General features: G+C 32.4%; 1 long non-coding RNA gene across 1 annotated transcript; it reads left to right on the top strand.

The window, feature by feature from the left end:
• Nucleotides 1-304: 304 nt before the first annotated feature.
• LOC134240562 (uncharacterized) lies at nucleotides 305-10407 on the top strand. Its single transcript, XR_009986470.1, has 4 exons — nucleotides 305-392; nucleotides 520-586; nucleotides 10030-10241; nucleotides 10342-10407. It is a non-coding gene; the product is annotated as an uncharacterized LOC134240562 (long non-coding RNA).
• Nucleotides 10408-10821: the final 414 nt, after the last annotated feature.

The raw sequence follows: 10821 nt of genomic DNA, 5'->3' as shown, positions 1-10821 counted from the left end.
TATATATATATATATATATATATATATATATATATATATATATATATATATATATATATATATATATATATATATATATATATATATATATATATATATATATATATATATATATATATATATATATATATATATATATATATATATATATATATATATATATATATATATATATATATATATATATATATATATATATATATATATATATATATATATATATATATATATATATATATATATATATATATATTCTTTCTTGTTTGCATAAATATATACTTGTATAGGGAACTGTTTGGAAACCGATGGGGAGAATCTTTACTGGAGCAACTGCCTTGGATTTTTATCAGGTTGTCCTGGAAAGGAATATCAAAGCAATGAAATATACCAATGTAAGATTCTTGAACTATATCATAATTTATATAAAAATGTTCAAATTAAAATCGCCACACTACTGTTTGTATTGAATCTTTTTTTTATCAAATGGTATTTTTTATCAAACGATTCATTATCATTTAGATTTTGCCTGTCAAAGCATCAATGCAGAGCACAATTGCTATCTTGCTGAATCATCATGTCCTAATATGTAAGTAAATAAGAATGTAGTATTTTAAATTGTAGATTTTTGATTAACTTACGTTTTCATTTTGTCTGGAAAAACTTATTTAGCTTGGAATTTCTATATTACACTATACATGTAGTTCACTTTCATTAACACCGTGGTTCTCTACAAAAAAGACGTTTAAAACTTGTTAGAAAGCAGTCTCAGAGCCGTCCTAAGATTCTTATCTGGATGTTCTTAGCTGTGCCTGTCCTAGAAAGCCTTCTCAGCGACCCAAGAAGATTAGCTTCTGTAGGAAGAGTTCATAAATTAAATATGGGGATCTCACTCCTAATTGAGATGCTCTCTCCTCCATGGTATCTGCCTCTGATTTTTTTAGGTTCGTGTTTGCTCTGCTTCTATTCTATATTGTTTTATAGATTTTTAATCTTGAATACTGTTCGTTATCTTCATACATTTCATCCTAACAGAGAGTATCAATGAACAATTTTTATACAGACAGATGGAATAGATGCTCAACTATTATGCAGATTTTGAGAAAAAAAAATCTACTGATAGATGGATTGATTCAATCTTGCTTTTGTAATATATTTGATTTTTTTTTAATCATAAAGAGAGGTCACCTCATACCGTTGAAGGGCTTTTAATTTAGACCTAATATAGACTATCACCTTGTGTATTAATGATTCTTTACCGTGAAAATGCTTTCTGCGATAGAAGATCTCAGTTTTAAGATCTCATCAGAAAGACATGTCACTTTCACTTCTATAGTTCCGCATCGGGTCTTATTGGTACAGTGTTCTGGAATATTTTCATCTTTAAATAATTCAATTCTTGTTGTTATCGGTATTTAATTGTATAAAAAAATTACTTGATATCGTATAAAATGTGTTGGCTACGTCACAATGACTTTCGTAGTTCCGGGTTGGGTCTTGTTGATGGTGTACTCTCAGACTGGAATATCTTTATTTTAAAATAGTTGTGACAAAATATTAGACAGGTTTCACTGTGTTGAAATTAAATCTACACTACCTGGGGGTGCTTCCGTGTCAATATGACTGAACACAGCTATGCTGTTCATGAGAAGAATATTTGAAAAAAAATTCACGATATACCTCAATGTAAAAAAAAATGATCCAGTATTATGACCCCATCTAATTCTTTGCGACCATTATTTGAACAAACAAGGATCAGTACTACATGTAACTGCGGATGCTTCCAAATCAATGTGACCAAACATTCCTATGCCTATTCTTAATTTTTTTTTCCTGATCCATTCCTACTTAAAAAAAAAGTTTATCCCGATTATGAACCTACTCCCAGGGGCTATGATTTTAACAAACTAACATACTGTATACACTACCCGAGGATGTTTCAACTTTGTTCAACTTTGTATTTATATTGACCAACACATTCTGGATGATACGCGATACGCTTCATCCTGTGTTCTCCACACATACAGACGATTTTCATTTGTCATCACTATCTGGGTATGAAAAATCTCTTTTGATATAATAGTGTTGCATTATACATGTACTATACCTAAATAGTAGGCAGGGTTTGACACATGGTGCACTCGCCTCCGGCTCGTACACTTTGTGTCAAACCCTGCCTACTATTTAGGCATAGTACATGTACATGCATAATGCAACACTTTTGTTATTATTATGTTGACTGTTGTAATTATTTATGCGGCAATCCATTTGACTTTTTCCTGAAAATATCGGTGCTAACACAGCGCACTTGCAAGAACTCATTCAAAATCTTCATGCTAAAATTGGTTGAATGCTACGTTATTTTGGTTACTAGTATTTTCTCTAAATTAGGCAGGATTTTCTGTCCCAAAGCAACTCATCTTTATTTTCAGTAAGACTGATTTGTTTGCAGACGTCGATTCTCATTGATAATTTTCCTTTACATCCTTCAATCAAGCGTTATATAAAAAAGCGTTTTGATGACCCCATGACATCACTTCATCGTACAATATGTATGTAATTAGTTTGAAACTTAGTTGTACACACTTATCTAACATTCCTTAGAATGTGGCGTAATCGACAAGGCATCGGATTAGCAACCGCATGGTCGTGAGTTCGAGTCCCGGCGTGTGCACTGAAAATTTTATTAAGTAAATAAGGCCGTGCACTATTTCGGCACAGTATGCTTACGCTATATAAATCCTTAGTCCACTATGTGAGAATAGTAGGGAATGGGTTATATAGAGACAAACTGACAGGAAGCACAATAATTTCCAATAGTCATCAAATTTCTAAATTTTCATATGTTTACACGGCGTTTTCGGTTCATTTCTGACACAGTGAGAGTCTTCCTTAGTTTGTGCCTATGAATGCCATGAGAAGGATATGGAGATAACGAACAGTATTCAGTCTCAAAGTCAATCAAACAATATACAAAAAAAGAGCAGAGCAAACACAGACCTCGGAAACATTAGAGGTGGAATCAGGTGCCATGGAGGAGTGAGCATCCCCCTGCCGACCGGTCACACCCGCCGTGTGCTCGTTGCCATAATCAGGAAATAACGGAAAAAATCCGTCCTCAAATCAGTGTACAGTGGACCCTCATTTATCCGGACGCTTTGGTTCCCGGTCAATTTGTCCGGATATGTGAAGCTTCCGGATATCTGAATCACCAGTTAAACAAACCAAAATAACATTTAAAAATTTCGTTCCGATGAAAAATCGTCCGGATACTGAAGCATCCGGATATCTGGCGTCCGGATATCTGAAGGTCCACTGTATAAATAATGGACTAACAATTGTTATGAAAAACGTCAGTCAGCATTTGACTCAATGATAAATTGTTTTTGCTGACAAGGTCATTGTATCGACCATAGAACCCACGAAATGATGACTTTAAATGAGTCTGCTGATATTTTTTTTTTCATCAACTTGCTTGTCAATAATTTACTTCGTTTTAGAAATTGTTCATACGTACAGCATGCGCTTGTGTATCTAATCAACTGAGATAATTCTGTATGCCGCTGATGAAGGTATATTGCTGCATAAGTAAGGGAAGTTGACGATAGAAAAGTTAGTCATCACGTTATCATAGAGCTTGGTTGTTAGATTACCATTATCGTCTTTTTCAAGTAAAATATCCAAGTATGAAGCAGAAGTATCAGACTCTGTGGTATCTTTTATCTCAAGCTCACTAGGATATATCGTATCGACGAAGGAATGGTAATAATCATTATTAATTGATAATACGTCGTCGATATATCTAAATGTCGAGTTGAAGGCCACAGCAAGTGTTTTCTTCTTTTCACACATAAGATTTTGCATAAAATTCTGCTTCATATGAATATAAAAATAAGTCTGTTAATAACGGAGCGCAATTTGTACCCATGGGAATTCCAGTAGATTCTTGGAATACCTGGTATCCAAAAACCACATTGATATTGTCAATCAGAAACTCAAGCATCTTCTTGATGTCATCTTCAGAGTATTTATGTGTGCAATCAGAATCTGTTTTAACAAAATAATTTAGCAAATGACCAATGACGAGGTAAGTAAATTTACGAGTTCCATTTTTATTGAAGAAGCAGCTGTAAATGATATCAAAAAGCCTGAATTTTAATTTGTCGTGGGGAATTGTTGTGTATAAAGTTGAAAAGTGGTAAATTTTTAAGCTGTTGATTTTTGTAAAGTCTTGTGATTTCAAATTGTCCAAAAGTTCTTTAGATTTTTTAAGTATCCACATCTGATTTACACCACTTCTTGAATATATAGTTGCACAGTACTCTTGAAGTTTTTCCTTCACTACTGTCAATATCTTAGTGAGAAGAAACGAAAGAGGCTTGGTTGAATATTTTCCGGAACCTGCAATGTATCTTTGTTTGTAAGGATTCTTATGAAGTTTCGGAATCCAATATATATTAGGTAGTTCAAATTCATTTTGGCTCTGTGGAATATTAAAAGTATTCAAAACTAAGAGGTGATTTTGAAGAATTTCTTCCTTAGAAAGAGAAGTATGAGTATAAGTAGGATTACCACTTGTAGAATTAAATCCAAGTTCTTCTAGAATGAAGAAACGAAGACAATGTTGTTACCTGCTTTGTCGGCGGGAACCAGTACATACTGATCGTGTAATCTATCTAATTCTTTTTTCACTTCTGGTTTATTGAACACAGAAGGATATATGGTTTTCATTTTGCCCCTCAATCTTTTAAAACGTGGCTTTAACATGGATCTGATACATTTAATCAATTCTGAAAAGGTGTCAACGTCTTCTTTTTCATATCTGGTCCATCTTCTGGCGTAATTTTTAACAGAATCCATAATATTTATGAAATTCCGACGCCATTTGAAGGATCAGGGTTCCCTATATTTAGAACCTTTTAAAATAAGTGATCTAAGGTCCTCATTATGAACTATATTTACGTCACCTGTAATAACGTGTCCAGTAGGACTATAGTTATAGGGCGAAGAAGAACATGAACAGGAAGGGGGATTATTTTTCAGATAGTCGATATCCAGGTCATGTAAAGTGTTTTTGTAATTGAAAAGTTTGGAAGCAATGGTCGATGTATATTTTTAGGAAATACAAGGTGTAGTCTTTAACTTGAAATATGATGGAATACAAGACTGGACCCTTTCGTGATTAAGAATATTACTTATATTAACCGCGTCAATTCCTTTATTGGCATATTGAAGTTTAAGGAAAAGACGGATTGTTTTAGCTGCATTTTCTTCCGTGAGACGTGCGTGTTTAAAAAGTCTATGATATGCAATAATGGAGTTTCCTCTGGACAGTCCTAACACACACTTTGTTAGTAGCATGTTGGTTGAAATGATCAATAATTTCATTCAAAGTCTGACTTCTTTTTTTCTTCACAGTCCGAATCAAAATTCTGTCACTCCTCTCAACAATTGGACTCTTCGTACATTTATATGAGCTCTTTTCCATACTTTCTTCATTAATAAATTTCTTCACAAGTCTAGAAATTTAGATTCCTTGACAGACAATATTTCTGCCAAATCACTTTGTTCTCACCTTGTAGGTACAAATATAAAGCCAGTTTTCCTTGCTCCTCTGACATTTCTTGTCTAGAGAGTTAAAACAGGGAAAGCAACTGAAATTGGGTGCAAGCCAATAGTCTGGATACCCCATATAATTTGTATCAACGTAACTTAAAAAAAAAATTTGTTTGATTTTGAATTATATATCAAAATGCACAGAGAATAAAAGAAACATTCGGGAAAAAGTTGCATCAATTTTGGTATGTCACTGTAGGTATATGTAGTATATTTCAGATAGAAATCATACCCCTATATAATTAGTATCAACGCAAATTAAAAAAAAGTGTTTTGATTTTGAATTATATATCAAAATGCACAGAGAATAAAGGAAACATAAAAAACTTCGGGGAAAATTGCATCAATTTTGGTTTGTCACTGTAGGTATCTGTAGTATATTTCAGATAGATTTTAAAATCTTTTGGCCAGTGGTTCAGTAATGTTTGGAGGATAACTTATTTCTTCATTATCTCCCCTTGAAAGAGAGATTGGTACTTTGATTGAATTTGACTTCCCTTAATCAAGGAATGTTTAATGTGTAGTAAGTCTGCTTGAAATTGGCCCAGTCGTAGATCTGAAAAAAGTGTAAATTGTCAAAAATTTTACAGACGGAAAAAAGGGAACAGATGTACAAAATGTAATCAGAAAAGCTCATTGGTGCATTGATTTTAGGCACTTAAAATGCTTCAAAGGGAAAAAATGGATTAGTGGAAAAGGTAAAATAGAAAACTGGGCATGGCGATCCCGATATATTCCCTTTGTGTACTTGCAGAGTGAGGAATAGTTTGGATATATACATGTAATTAGTCGCTATTTAAAAGAGTCCTAGAACTGTTGCATTGCCATTTTTATACAAATGTGCATTTAAAGAGCAAGAGCCATCTTATGCATAAAATGGCCCTTATATCAAATAATTAACTATCACCCTCTTTCCATTTTCATATATCAAAATAAAGTAGCACTTGGTGCTTTCATGTTCTATAATGAAATTTCGTTTTGAGAATCTAAATATTTGAAAACAGGCTTTGAGAAACTGTATTGTTCTTAAAATTTGCCGAAAATATTCTTGTTTGACTACCTTCAGCAATGAATTAAAATATGAGCACAGCCCACGATCCAAAAAATAAAACATGTTTTTTGATCTTCAGAAATAGGCCTTCCATTATGTATTGGCCTATTTTGGATCAGAGGTTGTGCTCTATATGAAATACTGAAAAAATGCTTTAACTTTAGGTCATTTTCAAAGGAATTTACAGGATATGAGGAAAATGACGCATTTTATGAGGTCATAATGCATTGACTTGATGTGATATTACGTCACAATTAATAGATACGTGGTCACCAACAGTCCAAGTGATAAATACTGCATTAGCAACCTAAACTGAGCAGTTTTGAATTTTCAGAAATTCTCAGGGCCAAATAAGGCCCAAAGTGGCTCTACATCTTTTTCTAGATTTATTTCACGTAAATATCTACTTTCAGGAAATTTCTAAATTTTATTGAAAATTAAGTACGTGTTTTGTAAGAGAACTATAGGTGTTATATGAAAACATCAGCACGAGCTCAATGTTTGATAATGATTTACCCGTGATCAATTAATATATGCAAATATCTGAGCAGGTCAGACAATGCACGTTTTCTAAAGAAGATGGGTGCATTTGGCATGTGATATGCAGGAATCCATTGTGCGAAACATTTATTATTTTAATGTCCATGATTTGGTTGGCTGAACATAGCTGGTCAGATTTTACAAACACGTCCATAGGTTTTTTTATATAGTTTGAAAGATCTATCAGATGGTAACATTTATGTCCGTTTTTCCTAGGGGTACTTTGACATAGTAATGTTTCACAAAAAATAAACACCAAAAATATGTAATGCATAGATGTATGATACGTAAATATGTATATTATAGAATAGAAGATTGGAATAGATTTCTCTCGAACCAAACTGAACCAAAATTTATCTAATTCAAAATTTTAATACATCAGTACATAAAAAGAAATTGACAAAATAAATGGTTGTTTGGATAAACTAGAACTGTCCAATGGGGACAAATACCCCCGATGTGTTTTTCAGAGTAGGTGCCAATTCACAAATATTTTATGGATCTATTATAAGATGTTCACTATTGTATTAAAACAAATCAGGTGAAAATATAATTGCATGTTCAATATATTTTTTTTCAATTTATGAATCTAGGGTGCAACCAAATAAAATATCAATATTTTTTTTCATATAAAAAAAAATAAATTGCAATTATTTGTTATGCTACTCTGCAAATTAATTGTTGGAAAAAAAATATTATACAAAATCAAATTACTCTGTATAACTTTATATCAAATTCATTTTAAAAATAATAAAGTACCCCACCACACCATAATACTCCCGTCAAATATTGTTCATTCAATTATTAAAAACAGTTTAGAGTGCGAGGAAATCATGGCAACCTTTAAAAGGATTTCCATAATTTTTTTAATTCCATTTGATATTTGTTTAAACATCTCCTGTGGTGTAAGCATTAATTATAACAAATAACCATCAAATGGTTGCATTACAGCTTGACAAATATATCAATTTAACTAATTAGCATTAAAACTTAATCTATAACAAATTTATTTTAGAAATAGAGGGCAGGCCATCAAATGACATATGCTATTTAAACTGACCAGCAGTTCTTCTGTCTAATTCCCAAGGACAAGAGCTCCTTAATCAGAGATAACAGCTAAGAGAAATGATTGAGACAACTAGCTTTCTCACACTGAACTCATTAATTAATCTTTGACTGGATGCATGTCCACTAATTAATGCCAAGGGACAAATTTTCTGTTATCAAAATTCTCCTTGACCAGTGCTTGATTATTATAGCCCTGGGAGAGGTAGATTATCTCTTATAAAATAACGTTTGATATGGATTGCTGTAAAGTATATAATAAACAAATATTTTTTAAATCTAACATTTTTTAAATAGGGATTCAGCAAGACTCTTACATTTTTGGGATTGTGTAATTCAATAGTAAAAGACAGGTTTTTTTTTAAACATTCATTTACATTAGAGGTCACGGTGACCTTAAAATAGGTCGTGACACACCTTCTACCCAAGATTGCATAAATTGTCCCAGTTTGATGATTGTCAGTCTAATAGTTTTCTAGTTATGAGCCAAACAAAACCATAAAATAAGAAAAAAAAAACCTGTAAAATGCATAAAAATCATCCAATCATGATGAAAATACCAGGTGCACACCTTCATATGGTGAATTACAAGTGAAAAAAAATCAGACACATCCATCCAATAGTTTCTGAGAAACGGTTCGGATAAAATTTTGTCTACAGACGGACGGACGGACAGACAGATGGACATGCTGATTCTAATATACCCCCCTAAACTTCGGTTATGGTGGTATAAAAAAATAATAAAGCCGCGTGTCAGGCTCGATTCGAAATTTTTTCGCTTCAAGTTAACTGAACAAGTATCCAAACTTACTGAGCTATAACCGCTACCCATATACAGATGATTTTAAAAGGACAAAAAAGCACCACATTCACACATTTGGATTTTTGGGGAAAAGTTTATTTTTCATGGTCTCTGGGTCTTCTCTCCATTTTTTAAAAATGTGTATTCGTTTCTTTGAAAAAACACACAAATAACGTCTCAAAATCATGGAGAGAAGACCCAGAGATAGAAATTTTTAGAACAACGTGTTTAAGAATGTACCATTTTGTACCAATGTCTGATCTGGCCAATTTTCAAGTTATTTTTTAGCAAATCAAAGCTCAATTTCGGGAAAATATTTTCCTTTCCAGTTGTACAGAAACCCGATGAATAAAAAAAATGTTAAAATTTTATGTGACATGTCGATACAATTTTCACTTTTCAATTACGCCCAGATTCCTGCCAAATGTCAATCAAAGGCGCCCTCGTTCTATGCGTTCTCTTATTTGTACTTGGATTTATTGCTCTTCTAGATTTTTTAAAATTATATTTTATTGTAGAGATATTAAAGGAATGAAGCTTATTTCAACTTATGTTATACGATATAACATAACTTGGGGCAGTTTACGCTTTATAAACCGCAAATTCCTTATAATTTAATTTCAGTGTTGACAATGAGACAATTTTACCTCCGGAAAAAGGCTTCAGATATAGCATATTTAAAAGTAACGTCAAGCGGAGCAATACGTTTTTGAAGTAACTCATTGTGACGTAGGAAAGTTATGTTATACAAAATATTATATGATCCTTTGATGATTCAGCCAATGAAATTGCTTGATACAAGTGAAATTAAATTATTAAATTATATTACCATTCTTCATGTTCATTGGACCCATTACCAGTTTGTATAGGTTATATTAAGCTAAGGTAATCCACAAGGCCTGTTTGCCTCAATTTTTCCTTTGCTTACATAAACTTGATTTGTCTTTATCATTTATAGCACATTGAACACTACTTCAAACAACACCACACTGAACTTGCAACCAACAACACCCTTTCCAGAAACATCATCCCATGTAGCAGAGATTGTGGGTAGTGTTGCTGCCTTTCTGTTAGTACTTGCTGTTATTTTGATATTAGCTGTTTTTCTATGGAGAAGAAAAAGGAGTCAGAAAACTGGGACACAAGAACTTGGTATTCGATATGAAGATGGTCTGTATATTCTGTATTTCAAAAAAATGTATCATTCTTCTGAATTAGAGTTAACCTTTTAATTTATTTCTTATTCCCCTCTTATTTTCTTTCGTTTTAGTTGAAGTTAAAGAGTTGTTGCTAGAAAAGGAGGATGCAACCCTGGGTAATTATTCGGGAATATTATACTGTGCTGCCTGTTTTTTGAACTGAATAGAATAGAATAAAATATTAGGATATTATAATGAATCTCACTAATTTTAGACACAATCAAAACAGGAGAGGAAAATGACAACAATACACAAGAGCAGGAAGAGAATGACGGAGAAATTGAGAATATTAATGAAATATCCAATTATCAAAAACAATTAAAAGTGTCTATTCATGAAATTGATGCCAGAGGTAACACTAACATCAAACTCTTTTCTTCTGTCTTTCTCCAAAAATAATTGGGGAATAATGCTTTAATCTTTGATAAAGCTTGTTTAATTAATTGGGGATGTTTTCGTAACAATTGATTAATATACTTAAGGTATTTCATCCCTTACAGCCTAAGATTCAATGAAATTAAAAAGATGTATACGGTTGGAATACTCATTAT

Source organism: Saccostrea cucullata, unplaced genomic scaffold, assembly GCF_032062105.1.
Source record: "Saccostrea cucullata isolate Sc308-1 unplaced genomic scaffold, CSIRO_AGI_Scuc_v1 ctg2994, whole genome shotgun sequence".
Classification (NCBI taxonomy): Eukaryota; Metazoa; Mollusca; class Bivalvia; order Ostreida; family Ostreidae; genus Saccostrea; species Saccostrea cuccullata.
Note: the sequence above shows the minus strand (reverse complement) of the source record. Positions and strands in the feature narration are given on the sequence as shown.